Source organism: Vicugna pacos, chromosome 7, assembly GCF_048564905.1.
Source record: "Vicugna pacos chromosome 7, VicPac4, whole genome shotgun sequence".
In the NCBI taxonomy this organism is placed as follows: domain Eukaryota; kingdom Metazoa; phylum Chordata; class Mammalia; order Artiodactyla; family Camelidae; genus Vicugna; species Vicugna pacos.
The window spans coordinates 21,614,437-21,628,773 of record NC_132993.1 but is presented as its reverse complement, the minus strand read 5'-3'; the positions used below and the strand labels follow the sequence as shown (position 1 = coordinate 21,628,773).

Sequence of the window (14,337 nt, the reverse complement as noted above, 5' to 3'; positions counted from 1 at the left end):
GGCTGGCTGAGATGGAAAAGACCTCCTTCCCTTTTCCCTTTGGGCCCATGGTTGTGTAGCCAGAGAGTTCCTTGCGTCCGGACATCTAATTGCCTTCTGACCCCGAGGGATCCATCTTGGCGGGAGGACTTGTAGGAATTTACTAGACTTGATGGAGGGCCCAGAAGGAAAGAACCCTGCCCACAGCTGTCCAGAGAACAGTCATTTTAAATGACAAAAGCAGCGGAAACAGAAAAACATATTGTTACATAAAACAGGCAACTACATATGGTATATGGATTTTTCAGAGCCCTCCAGATTCCCTACAAGGACGTGCCCCCTGGCATTTATTTGAAATTTCGGTGCCTTGTAAGAAGCCTCATAGATCCCAGCTCTGGCTGTGATAGGAGGGCGTGGAGGATAAGCACTGCCCTTGCTTGTGCGCACGCACGCGAGAGAGAGAGAGACAGACAGACAGACAGACAGAGAGACAGAGAGAGAGAGAGAGATTGCTCCCCGCCACTTACACTCCTGAGGAGCCGCTGTCCATGGTCTTGAAGGCTTCCGCTGCTGGCGTGTCTTTCTGATTGTGGTACTGGACAGGGCTGGCCTGATGGGGAGTGGGGCTGGGATATGGTGGAGTGTAAACATGGAACAGAAGAAAAGGCACAAACGAAGCATCTTCTGAAGTTCTCAGAATGATGAAAGGGAACCTGCCCGCAGCCTAGGGCTTGGGAAGAGATGCGAAGGGCGTGAGGCGGAAGAAGGGGTGACTGCTCTCCTTTTCCCTGGAACGAACCTTGATTCTCAGGTGTGCTCTACCGAGGAGTCCATGTGTTCCTGTCTGTGGCCTCTGCCACTTCAGGACCTCACACCGAGTGTGTTTGTGCCCATCGGTAGGTGGGTGCAGCCCTGGTGACCCTCTCCCTCCAGCTGTCAGGCTCTGGTCTGGGTCGTTACGACCACTGCGGTTTCCTCGGCGCCTCCTTCCTCTGTTCTCCCCCTTTCCTCCCCTCTTCCCACCCTCTTTCCTCAAATGAGTGAGCACATACAAGTGTGAGCACGCACACACGCATACACACACATGCCCCTTGGTTGTCACAACACCCGGAATCATCACTGGGCAGCGTGCTTGGCTGCAAGCCGTGTGTGGAAATGGGTCATCCCCTACTCCCTAAACACACCCTGGCCCCATCCTCACCAGTCGCGCCCTTATTAGAAATCATGATTTGGGGCAGGCTTCTCGTCCGGGAGGGCTTGCGCCTCGTGCTGCCCTTCAGCTGTGAGTAATAAGCCCACTGCAGCAGCTTCCCCCTCCCTTGAAGACAGGCTCAGCCTGATGAGACAGGTTAGTACCTCCCATTCGGCTGCAGAGAATCAGGCCGCTTGTCTGTCAGGTCCCTGATTTTCTCCCTCGCTGTCCTCCCTTCTCTCCTGCTTTTCAACAGAAGCTTTGTCTCCAGCATCACAGTTCAAATCCTGGTGCTTTGGTGCCCTGTTGCCACACTGTGACAGGAGCTAAAAAGCCTCAGTTAAGTGTCAGCTGTGCTTTCACTGTCCCACTGGCCGCAGTGATGACTGGGATGGTTTGCGCAGTGCTGCATCAGTGGAAGGCAAAGGATGCAGCAGTCCTTTTCTTCCCCTCAGGTCTCCAAACAGGGAAAATATTCACTTCAATAGAACAATCTTTGCCTGAATTCTGCAAAGTGGATTCTAGGCAGTGGTTTGGATTTGCTGTTCCTTTTTATCCCCGAGAGCCCGGTGAGTGACAGCAGGAAATGAATAGACTGCTGGTCACAACCCCGCCGGGGTCTCCATGGTGCCTGGGGCTGCTGCGAGACAGAATGGAAGTGGGCCGGAGCCCGGGCCATGGAGGCAGCCGCCTTCCACAGGACGGCTCCGCCTCTCCCCACAGTCCCCCAGGCCTCCCGCATCCCGGGGATTCCTCCTGCACTAATGGAGCTGTCTCCTGCTGCAGCGTCCTGCCTGGAGGAAAAGTCTAATTCTGCCGGTCACAGGGAGAGGGGCTGGTACACGCGCTCTCCGTGCCCTGCCCCAGTTAATCCAACCCAGGCAGCGAACTTCACCTCCGAAGGCGGCTCTCAACAGCATGTGAGGATTGCTCTCTATCAAGCGAGCCCCACATCCCATCAGACTATTTAATTAAATCAGCTAGAAAGGGATTTCCTACTGGAAGATGCCCTTTCTATTATCTGGGTTTAAAGAAGAAAAACAGTAGACTGGTAGGAAATCAAAACACATGTCTTATGAGGACCTGGGGTTGTTTAGTCTGGAGAAAATAAGACATGAGGATGAGAGGAAATAGATGTTGTACTGTCTTCAAATATTTGAAGGGCTGTCAAGTGGGTAATGGATGTTTTATGTGGTCCCCAGGAACTGGACCAAATTTTAGAAGACCTGGAATGTCAGGTTGTGGAGTTCTGATTTTATGTGGTAAACCATTGGAAGCCACTGAAGGGTTTTCAGCAGAACATTGTACTTTAGGAAAATTAATCAGGCAGGAAGAATCACTATAGGGGAAAATGGAGGGCAAGCAGGTAGATCAGAAGATTCTTGGCCAGAAGTGACAGGAGCCTCAATAAGCAGAGTTATGCTGAAGATGGAAAGGATTTGATGGATTATACAAACAACTAGGGAGCCGATATTAATGGAATCAGTAAGATGTAGCCATCAGTAGGTTATGAGGATAAACTAGGGACAAATCCAGGATAAGTGAGATGTTTAGACTGGGGGGTGGCTAGTGCTGAAATCAGAATAGGGGTTGGGGGGAGAAGTGAAGATTTAGCAAGAGAAAGATGAGTTTAGTTTTAGACTTGAGTTTGAGGTATGGGCAGGATAATCAAGGGGAGATGTCTGTCAGACACTTGGAGATTGGATCTAGAGTGTAGAGGACAGTTCAAGGTTATACGTCCGTGGGTTCTGCATGATCACAGTGATGGAGAACGTGAAAATGGATGGGCTTTCCAAGAGACAGTGCAGAGTGAAAAGAAAGGGGCCCATGACATAACTGAGGGCAACAGCAGGAGCCAACAGCAGCAGCCCAGAGAGGGAGCAGCCCAGCAGAGAGAAGCAAAGGGAGGGAAGGATTTCACCGCCTGCTGGTACACGGTGTCAATGGCATACAGAGATCTAGCAGGACTCCTACTGAGGAGAGGTGATGAGTGAGATTTGTCAGTGAGGAGATTTCTCCTCTGAGTAGAGTAGAAAGAGGAGTCTGAGTACAAAACTGTAGGAGCGAAAAGTGTGATAGTGAAAGTATATTGTCATGAAGTGGAAAGAAGCAGTTATGGTAAGGAACAGTGGCAGCTCTGGTAAGTTCAAGGTTTGAATAGGGTCTGTGGAAATAAAGGGGAGAGATTGCAAGTCCAGGAGAGGAGACATTCCTAAAATGGGGTACAGGAGAGCAAGCGTGGGGGGCACTCCTGTGCTTGACGTCAGCTGCCTCCGTTTCCCGAGCCACATGGGTTTGCTTTCTTTTTACCTCCTCGGTTGCATGACCGAGCGCTTTTCTAGTACCTTTATTATTATCATTTAGGGTATTCTCGTGCTGTCAGCTGTACTCATGTTCTAGTGCGGGGAGGTTGACCTCTGCCTTGCCTGGATTTTTTTTTAACCAACGTACAACGTGCTTTAGAGCAAGAGTCGGCAACCTTTTTCTATCAAGGGCCAGATAGTAAATAGACGCTGAAATTTGAAATTCATAGTTTTTTACATGTCACAAAATATTTCTTTTCCAGCCATTCAAAAACATAAAAGCCATTCTTAGCTCACAGGTTGTACGGAAACAGGCGGCGGGCTGGATGTCCACAGGAAGTTGTCTCCTGACCCCCTTACATGATGCTGACCAAAACAGAATGATGCTGGTCCTCACCCACAGCCCAGGAGTCAAGCTGCATCGTCAGGATTGGATGTATTTATATGTCCAAGATCAGCCTGTGCTCTTGTGGAACCTTGACTTTTCAGAAGTCCTCTCTTTTTTGGCTCGTTTTCATTTATTCCTTTAAGCATAAAGTTAGTGAGGTAGAGGGCTCTTCCTAAGAGCTGCTCAGCTCTCAGATTCTTACTCATTCTCCTTGCTCCGGGGGTCTTAGTATTCCTAACACTAGCTGGTTTTTTCTTCTTCAGTTCCACTAGCTGAGCATACTAATCTCTGGGCCTTGGGAGTTCACTTGCCTCCAGAGGAGAAGCTCAGAGAAATTTTCTGTGAGTGGAAAGCTCAAGAAAGGCAGTGGTTTGGAAGTGTACGCCCCATACCTCAGAACCATTTTGTTCAGATCACAACACAGCTTGGTTTAGAAAAAGTCACTCTAAATTTATGTGAGTGGGAAGCTTTTCCATTTGGCTGCCAGGTGTGTGGCAGAATACCTTCTGGAAGCTGCTACCTGCAGGATCCACGTGCGTGTTTCCCATGGCTCTCTCCTTACTCAGGAGCTCTTCTCTGCCAGCCTGGGCGGTAGACTCGTATTTTCTCTGTGTCCTTGAACATGGAGTTTAAAAGGCCAAGTTTGGAATTCTTTGGTACCAAAAGTGACATTTATCTTCCAAATCTAAGTTCTGTTGGAGTCAAAGATAAAGTTATACATTTAAAATAAGTCAGAAGAAGCAAAAGTTGAGGTTCTCATAGAAACCAACTCCCCCTCGCTGCTCAGACATGGGTTTGCGCTGGTGAGGCGCCGTCTCCATGGCACCACAGTGTTACGTAAAAGCTCGAGCCATGTGGCTTTCTTGTCATTGGAAAGACCGTTGTGGCCTTAGCTCTTGACCTCAGATGCTTTGCTTTCCGTGCAATGGGGTTATGAGATTATGGTTTTGATGCGGGTAATTAGGAGAAACCCAGTGGGAAAGAGTTTTAGAGGGCGCAGTTGTTTCATTCTGCTCCTGGTTGGTGGTGGTATTGTCGCATCTGCTGCTTGTAGCAAACCCCACAATGAACATGTGTAATGAGAAGCAGACAGCCTGCTGTCACCCCCTCCCCCACACAAACCAACCCCCCCCCCCCGCCCCGCCCCGGAAAGCCTGGCTGGCTTGTTGACGGCCATGTGCTGGGGAGGCCACAGGAAGGGAACAGCCTCGTCGGTGAGTCTTTCCCTCCCTTTAAAAATCATTGTTTTCAGATCTTGGTCTGAAATGTGGAGAATCATGTGGTTATTCTGACGCTAGCCCGATTGTTTTCTGCTGCACCAGCTCCACCTGAAAAAGCTTTTCTCCCTTTGGGAAATGACTCTTTGGTGTCTAAAGCCAGTAATAAATCAAGTTTGGTGAAGCCACTTCTGCGCACTGCCTGGCTGGCCAGACTGAGAGCAAGAAATCCCACATAAGGTCTCTCAGCCATCCCTTCCTTGTCTCCTCCTTGGAAGGCAGTCAGTGATTGAATGTTTAACACTCACTCGCCTTAAAGCCCCAGAAAGAAGAGTAACTCGATTTCTCTGTGAGTGCATGAAGTGTTAACTAGAATGCATTCAGGAACCAGGAATAGGAGGACGTTGCTATTACATTTGCTGCATCTGTTTTTGCTAGGTTTTCTCCTCTCTGGCGTTTGTTTAGCGGTTACTTACTGTTGGCCAGATACTATGAGAGAACCAGCGTACCCCTTACCTCAAATAACTGCATGGGGGTCCACCATTGACCCCCTAACAACTGGAGATGAGACTTGAGACGTCACCCCTCTCCTGTTGTGCTTGTACCCAAGACACTGAAGTCGTGTTCGAAGCCAAGCACCGGACCTCCCTTCTCTAGACGCTGTCTTTCATCAAAGGGAGCCGCAGTCCCCGTCACATTGTGAGGACTGGGATCTTACTGCTCCTGTTCCCAATTAACTTCAGCCTCTGGTCTTTCCGTATTTGATGCACACATGACCAAATCAGAGCAACCTAATAAAAGTCTCCCCTATACAATTGGAACTATGAAGTAAAAACAGCTTCGGTCTCGGCTCTTGCCCAGTTCCGACTCCCTGACTACAGTTACCTGAAGAGTTTGATCCCTTTAATTACGATTCCTTCCTTCCTTCTTTTATCCCTTTATTCTCATCACTGAAAGAGCCTTAGCAGTGACATGTTCCAAAATTGGCCCAGAAGATGCTACCTCCCCTGAGGTAACAAAATAACAGTTTAGAGAACAAGGGAGAGAGTAAAGAATTTGAGGCAGTACAAAATCCTTGTTTTACTTCTGACCCTTTTAATACAAATTGAGGCCTTATACTGTATAGAACTCATAACTCTTAGGAACCAACTGGTCTGCCATTTGCCTTGCTCTCTGGGCCATTTGGGGGACATGAAAATGAAGGACCAGCTGGTCCTAAGTGGGACAGTTTGCAGTTCTTAGTTGTTAACTGATTCATTGACAACATTTGCAGCTTAAGATCTCCAGGTGATTCAGCTTTAAAGCTTACGAGAGAGGACCAGGAGCAAGCTTTTCGTACACGAGGTGTGTCACATTTCTGAGATCCAGCAGCGCGAAGTGGTTGGGCTTTGCGTGTAGAGCCAGGCGATAACCACGTTCCTGTCTGCCTCTGCGTGTTGTGCCAAAGCTTGAGTCCTGGGTGGTGTTCTTGCTGCTTAGGGCAAGAGTAGAGTAGTGAGAGAGTGTTAACTTTTCTTGGGCTATATGCAGAGTTAAATGTCTTGCTGTCTTTGTGAAGTGGGGTTTTTAAGATTTTGTTTTGTTTCTCGTTGGGGAGAAGGATGGCAGGGGAAAGTATAGAAATGAAACTAATTGAATCTGGGGGTAAAAATGTCTGCTGGGAGTCTGTGAATTATAAATTGGCCAGCTGCAGCAGCAGGAACTCAAGCAAAGGTATTGGAGAGCAGTCAGTGTGACAGGAAGCTTATTTTGGAGTTCCTTCTGTCCCTTGCCTTGTCCTTGACGTTTACTCCAGGGAACTGTATAAATGGAAAGAAGGGAGAGGTGGCCCTGGTTTCTTATGTTGGAAACTTACACTGTCCCTTTCCCAGCTCTCTGTCCCTTGGCCCTGCTTAGCTCCACTGTGCCTGCTAGCCAGGCACGTGCCACATGCTGGCAGATAAAGCCTGTTTTTGTTCTGAAAGCCCCACCAGAACTGCCATTTTGTCTTCTCTGTGGTTTGATGAAAAATTGTGTTAAACTTTCAGGGAGCGGTATTTAAAGCAGAGGGATTTTGAGTTGAATATTATTTAAGAAGTCTTTCCCTAAATATAGGGAAAAAAAAAAATCACAGTTCCCTGGTCTGGGCTCCTTTCATGGAAGCAGAGGGGTGGGCTTCGTGGCCACCTTCCAGCTTTAGGATCGAATAACTGCCTTTTCATTGCCATTGGGAAACTTATTTATAACCCCATAGTCATCTCCACACTAAGTTTTTCCGATACTTCATCCAGATTTTCTTTCCCCTAATAATTACACCCCCTATTTTCAGACTAAGTGTTTTCCCTCCTTTTTGTGTTTACACCTTTCAAATATTTGCAGATTGTTATCATGTCACCCTCTTAGTCACCACTTAGCCGAGCTGTACAGATTTAGCACCTTTTATCTTTCCTTTCAAGGCAGGCCTCCCCGCCCCTGAGTCATTTTCTGCCACTCTCTCTAAGTGAGCTGCGGCTTTCTGCACTTCCATATGGCCGCATGGCTTCCTGGAGCTGAGCATGGGGTCACGAGTGGGAATTATTTCCCCGTTTGCCGTATTGAAAACAACATGATTGCGGTGCTCCAGCCTCAGGTCTCACTGACATTGCTGGTCGGTGCTGCCCACTTGTTCTCTGTGTATAAACTGCATTGCCCACGTGTGCAAAGACCGGTGGGCCAAGGGGTGTAGCTGTGCTTGCTTTTTCATCATTGAAGTACAATGTCACCATGGGGATGTGGGATGCCTGTAGTGAGGGATTCTGTCAGCCCCTCTCTTGGTATTTGCATAAGGTCTACAGCCCTGGCCATTCATAAGCCATTTCTGTCTGTGTATATACTTCCTTCCGGAAGTATTTTTTAATGCCTTTGGGGGGGTGGAATACATATTTATTTTTATGTTTTGTTATCTTTTAATGGAGGTACTAGAAATTGAACCTACGACCTCGTACATGCTGAGCACACACTCGACCACTGAGCTACACCCTACCCCACCTTTCCAGAAGTACTTCTCACAAATGTTCATCCAACATATTTACTGAGGCTCTACAATGCCACGGTGTGCTAAGCAGTGTTTGGATGCTAAAAATAAAATCTGAGGAAGACACAGTACTCACCCTAAGAAACAATTTTTAGTTTTATTTGGGTTGGAAATACTGAATTCTCACATAGGCTCGCTTGTGGTGGCAGTGAGGGGAGAGAACAGATTTATGGGAACATCCTTGAAACTCTTAAACAGGATCCAAGGCGAGGTCAGATCCCACAGGTCCTGGAACCCGGAGGGTGATAGTGGGTTGGAGTTGGTTCTGAGGACATCCTGGGAGATCTCCAGTGTTAGCTCTCCAATGATGACGCAGCGTACTCCCCTCCCTCCCCCTGCTCCGGATGGGCTAATGTGCACACTGCCCAGTCCAGAGCCCAGAAGGAATCTTTCTCACCTGTTACGATTCATATCTCTTTAGATAGAGCTTTTCTCCCACTGCCAGCCTGACTATAAATGGCCGCCCTTGAATCCAGTGCAGCAGTAGCTCCACCCGCCTTCCCTCCCTCCCTGATTTCTCACCGTCTGCTCTGACCTCCATCTCCAACTTGTGGTGAGAGGAGAGGACAGAAGGCAGGGTCACGTGCTGGAAAACATAGCTGCCTGAGGCTGACCCTTAGCAAGGGACGTGGCAGTGGTGAGCCCCGTGATTGACTTGTCCCGTGCATCCTACCAACCGTCTCCTAGACACTGATGCATCCTCCTGACAGAACCCAGTTCTCACATGTTACTTCTTAGCATCCTGCACCCTACAGGCTGAATGGTAAATTCACTCCCCGTAGCATGCTTTACACAATGGCAGAGGAAACTAATGTTGTCATGCTAATCATTAGCAGTCTGTCTTTTTCATGATTGAGTTTTCACCTTCCAACACTGTGTCTAGCCCGGACTAGGCACTGAGACGTATTTGTGAAATGGAGGGAGGGAAGGAAGGTCTACCAAGGGAACTGTGGTATTTTCAAGTATCCTGAGTACCGGAAGGCAAAGGTGAGGTCTGCATGCCTGCTCTGCTGCCCCTCACGAATGTCTGATGCAGTAACAAGCACACAGTGGACAAGCAATGAGCACCATCAGCTAATCCTTCCAAGTGGTTAACTGTCTCTACTAGAGTTGTGTTTCCTGCAGCTAATGCCTGGTCTCTTGTTTGCTGGACTCAGTGCCATTGGGAAGCTGTCACTTCTGGCCAAGACAGGTTTGCCACACTCTCCTTTCACTCCCAGGAAAGGAGAAAGCAGTCGCGGTCCAAGCCCAGAGGCTTAATTATCATAAAAGTCAGCATACAGCGTAAAATATTCAGAGATACATGACTCTGTTACATAGCCATCAATAGAATCTCTTATACAGACATTATCGTATCATTGAGAAGAATTTGTACTTCTTGTTCCAGAGCTGACTGACCAAAGCGTTGCCGTTAATTGACCTAGTTAGTCAGTGTCTCTAAATGTGTAATTTCTTTGTAACAGAATGCTCTGATAGCCCAGCATTTTACATTTGAAAGGAGGAAGCCTGCACTCCAGGAGTCAAGCCTTGGATGGGGAATCTCAAAGGGGCATAACCCAGATTGAAGGGTTTTTATGGCCAGGAGAGGCTGGGGAGCTCCCTCATTTTATAGACAGACAGACCTCGGGGCCTGGAAGGGTTTTATGCTTTGTCAGTGGCTGAGTAGAAACCAGAAATGGTTGTAAGTAGTGACGGATTTTCTCTTTCTAAACCATACGAAACCAGGAAAATTATCTTTTTTGTGTCTAATAGTCTTGACCAACCATCATATCCCAGGAAGCATAGAAAAGATGTGAAAAACAATGGGTTTTACGTAGCCAGGTCGGTCTTGTAGGGCTTGTAAGAGGTCCCAGGGCCTATGGAGCAGATGGGGGGGGGTGTGTCTTGCCTGCCTTTTCTGTGTCTGCCCGTGGCCAAGTCAGCTGAGAGGCCCCCACAGGGCCTCTCCATTCTGGCACTCTCCTCTCCCTCCCCCAAATAATAGGGAAGGAAATGTTCAAGGATATGGGTTTGGGCGTTTTCGTTGTTGTTTTGTTTTCTAAAATTCTTTTCATCTGTGAATGGCTTGTCAGTGTCAGGTAAGCCTGGCAGTTGACCTGCACCTGTATGTTGGAAGCACAGCGCGCCTAACCTGTCCTTATCAGCAGGCAGCGCGCGCCTGTGTATTATCAGAAGGCAGCGATTAGTGGTAATATGCACAATCCAGAATGGTGGAGTCTTCCCCGCCTGGCTGCGAAGGGCTTCTGGAAGCCCAGTGGCAGCTCACATCATGTTCACCTTCCTGGGATTCTTCTTTGCTGCCTGTGGGCCTGCCTAGCCTGGCAACTGCAGCCCCCAGTTTACTTTCAGAGAACCCAATTTTCTTCCCCTTGATCCATTTTCTTCAACTTTTTCTTTTGTAAATCCATCATTGTTGGTCACAAAGTGCCCCCCCCCCCCCGCCCCTGGGACACCAGCCCAGTGCCAGCAGCGGTCATGGGAGTCAGGGGGCACCGCGAACTGGGTTTCCTTACTAACCAGGCTCTTAGGAAAAGAGGACGCAATGGGACTCTCCTTGCTAATGGCTCGTCCTTCACCTATTTCAGTCTGAAAACATTGAACTCTCCAAGAGGGCCATCAGGGGCCCTCCCCCCACCCATCGCCCCAAGCCTCTGTCTTTACACTTCAGTCTGCACCAGTGTTCTCCAAGCAGTGGGCTTTGCCCCACCAGAGGTCTTCAGTTAATTCATTGTCGTTACCATAGATTTTTTTTCGTTAATGAAATAGGGCAGAAGGGAGACAGGGAGTATCACATGTAGTCACGATTCACCACTGTTCTGTGCAAACTTTATTCCATGTTAAGTGTATATACCCATATGTAAGTGTGTGTGTGGGTCATAATAAACATTAAAAGTTTGAAAAACACTCATCTACACAATCCATCTGTATAAGTAGCTTGGCTCATCAAGTTTCTAACACTCAGATATTCTATATTATAAAAACCCTTCCTGCTCTCCTGGCCCCAACTTGGAGCACTGTTCTGATAATAGATTCTGCCTTGCCCGTCCACCCTGTTTCTGAGTCCCTGTCGTGGTATTTTGCCCAGGGCCCTCTCGTATTGAGGATTTCCCCTGCTGCTCCAGTCCGCCAGTGCCAGGGACTCTTCTGCGTGACAAGCCCAGTGCCAGCGGTCCCTCCGCTTTACATGCAAACCCCAGCCTGTAGTTCCTGACTCTGCTCACCTACCCACCAAGTAATCAAGTTACCCCAGAGCCCTGCACCTCCTACCTAGTCTCCAGTGTGATTCTGACCCACTCTGGGTCCAGTGTTGTTCAGCTCCAGAACAGGATGTTTTCTCAGTGACTTCAGCATCTGGCACTGCAGTTGAGATTGTCCCCTTAGTGGCTTTGTGATTTGGGGCCTTATGTCGATTCATAGTCAAGGATACTGAGTGAATATTCACCTTTCCCCTCTTGGTTCTCCTAGCACTTACACCTGGGCTTACCTGTCACCTGCTCCTACTGGCTCTGTTTTTAAGATATAACCCCTCTCTACCCTAGTAAGTGGTGTCAGCCAAGCCATACTTACCCCTGAGCTGAGTTGTGACATTGAGACAGGTTTTGACAGGGAAAGGGTTACTTTAGAGGAGACAGGTCAAAGAGTCGTAAGAGTCAGTGCTGTAGAAAAGGAAGTGAATGATAAAAGCAGAGAAAATACTCCTGTTCTCAAGCAACTTTTCTGTTCACTTTCCTTTCTCTTACCTGCCTGCCTGACAGGACTTGATAGGCTTGGATGTGTTTACTTTTTTCATTTAAAGGGCAGGAAAACTCCTCCTTCAGCTCCCTCCTCTTGGAGAACTGGAGCCCAGCTCCTGGCAAGTAGAGGAGCAGGGGACAAAGGCTCTCCTTTCCTTTGCATCCACATGGAGCGCATCCACAACGGACTTGCTCCTGGAAAAGAATCTGAATCCATTTCAGCTTGACTTGTTGAACTCCCCGGGCTCACTGGGCCATCATGCTTCTCAGTGTGGTCACTTGGTGGTCTCCTAGGATTCACAGAAGGCTGCTGGGGATTTCAGAATACCAAGGAAGTGGCAGGAATAGAGTAGGGACATCTGCTCAACTTGGAAGACTGTCCTCTTAGTGGAAACTCTTTCCCCCAGTCCCAGTGAGTGGCCCTAGGCTCCTCCCAGTTCTGGTCCCTAGTTCACAGCAGCAGCACCAACCGCACCCCACTTCTGTCCTATCCACATGGCTGCTAAGAGTGACTTGTTTTAGCATTATTCGTGTTTCTGCAACTGTGCTTTATCTATGGTTATGTGGCCAGAAAGTTCAATACAATGGCTTCTTTTTCTGACAATTCTATTCCTGCTCAGTTTGCAGATATAAAATGAAGAGTGTTTTTGGCTATTATCATTGTAAAAATCACGGGCTATCTTTCACTCTAGCTCCTATCACTCCTTTCAAGGTTAACCTCAGGCTTTTTGGCTCTATGAGTTTATTGATGTCTTTTTCAAAAATAAGTTCCACTTTTCCCTCACAGCCTGCCACTGAGGTGCTGGGATGGAGTGAGGCAGCCCTGGTGATCTTACCTGTGTGACACGTGGGTGGGGCCTTCTCTGTGGAATGGGGAGTTGTGGGTGGGAGAATGGTCCTGGCCACCAGCTCAGGCTGCTTTCCTCCTGCCGTTTCTCTCCTGATGCTCTGCTCCCAGTCTAACGTTCTGTTTGATGTCGTGTATTCCTTTTTTGAGGCCTGGAGGCTTGGGGAAAAAGCTCTGTTCTTGAGCTTCTGAAAACCCAGAGTATAAACTATTACCTCTCCTCTGAGCTTTATGACCTTGAATCGGTGCTGTGGCCAGAAACATGAGCAGCCACCTGGCTTCCTCCATAAGGGATGTACCTTCTGTCCCAGCAGTGGTGGCCCCTCTTCTCCCAGAGACTCCCAGCAGGTATTTGCAGTAGCCTAGACGCCCTGCTGCCCCGCCTGCCGCATCTTTTGTAACTTCATCTGAGGCTCTTTGTAAACGCACAGTGTCACCTTCTAGTCATGCCTTATTGCAGCAGGAGAGACCCGCCGTGACTGAGAGACATGGGCACTAAATGCTTGCTCCTCCGTATTTTGATCATTTTCGTCTTCTAGGTCTGTAACCTAGTTCAGGTTTCTACTTCATGATTACAGCTGCAGTGTGACTGTTTTGAAATACCTGTAAGTCTAATTCAGACATAAAAATGTGACATATTCCGTGTCCTGTCACAGATGACCACTGTTAGTGATAAATATTTGCAAAATGAATGATTGAATCAAAAAAGACCTTAAAGGCCATCTGCTTTGGTTAGTGAGCATCTATACTGTGTAAAATACTGTCCTTGGATACATAGGACTGTGAGAGTGTGTCCTCAGGAATCTCCCAGGCTCGTTTGAGGAGTAAAAGATGACAGGTTTTGAGTGTGGGTTATTTCTAAGAGTGTTAATGTTAATATTGATAAAATAATGAGAGCTAAAATGGATTGAACCTTTCCATGTGTCAGGCATGGTTCTAAGTATTTTACATAATAATTTGCCACAGTTCACCCAACAGCCGTGTGAAGTAGTTATATTAAACCGATTTTGCCAATAGGATGACTGAGGCTTTCCATGGTTCTGTAACTTGGCCAAGGTCACAAATCTAGTAAATGATAGTTAGGATGTGAAGCCAGGTCTGTCTCATACTTGATCAATATTCTGTTTTTTTCTGTCTCTCCTTCTGAATGAAAAACTGATGGCACTGCTGCCCCACACATAGCCAGAGGACAGAGAGGGAAGCTTATTTAAAGAGGAAAATGACACTGAGTTAACACTTTTGAATTGGATGTGAAAGTCAGATAGTAAAGAGGAAATGTCTGGGAGTCAGCTGGAATGGCTCTTAGGAGGCGGAATGGCGGAGGATATCAGTATAATTTTGGTGAGAGGGCCATTGACGTAAGTGATGGGTTAAGTGGTAAGGCTCTAAGACTGCCAGCAGCGAGGAGTGCAAAATGAGCATTCAGCCCATCTTGGGTGTATGTGTGCGCACGTTTCCCACGTACCTGTCTGGAACTCCCCGAACTGTTAACAATTCCCAGGTGCTGTGACTGACATCCCCGCTCGGTAGTTGCTGCTTTGGTCACGTTAGTGTTTCTCACCTCAGGCGAGCTGAAACTCCTCTGCTTGTACCGCTACCACTGCCCTGTCTCTTGGGGCAGCATT

General features: G+C 48.0%; 1 protein-coding gene across 1 annotated transcript in view; it reads left to right on the top strand.

Annotated features, from left to right (window-relative positions):
* SND1 (staphylococcal nuclease and tudor domain containing 1) overlaps positions 1–14,337 on the top strand; it is a 379,404-nt gene that overhangs the window by 270,276 nt on the left and 94,791 nt on the right. The window lies entirely within an intron of this gene.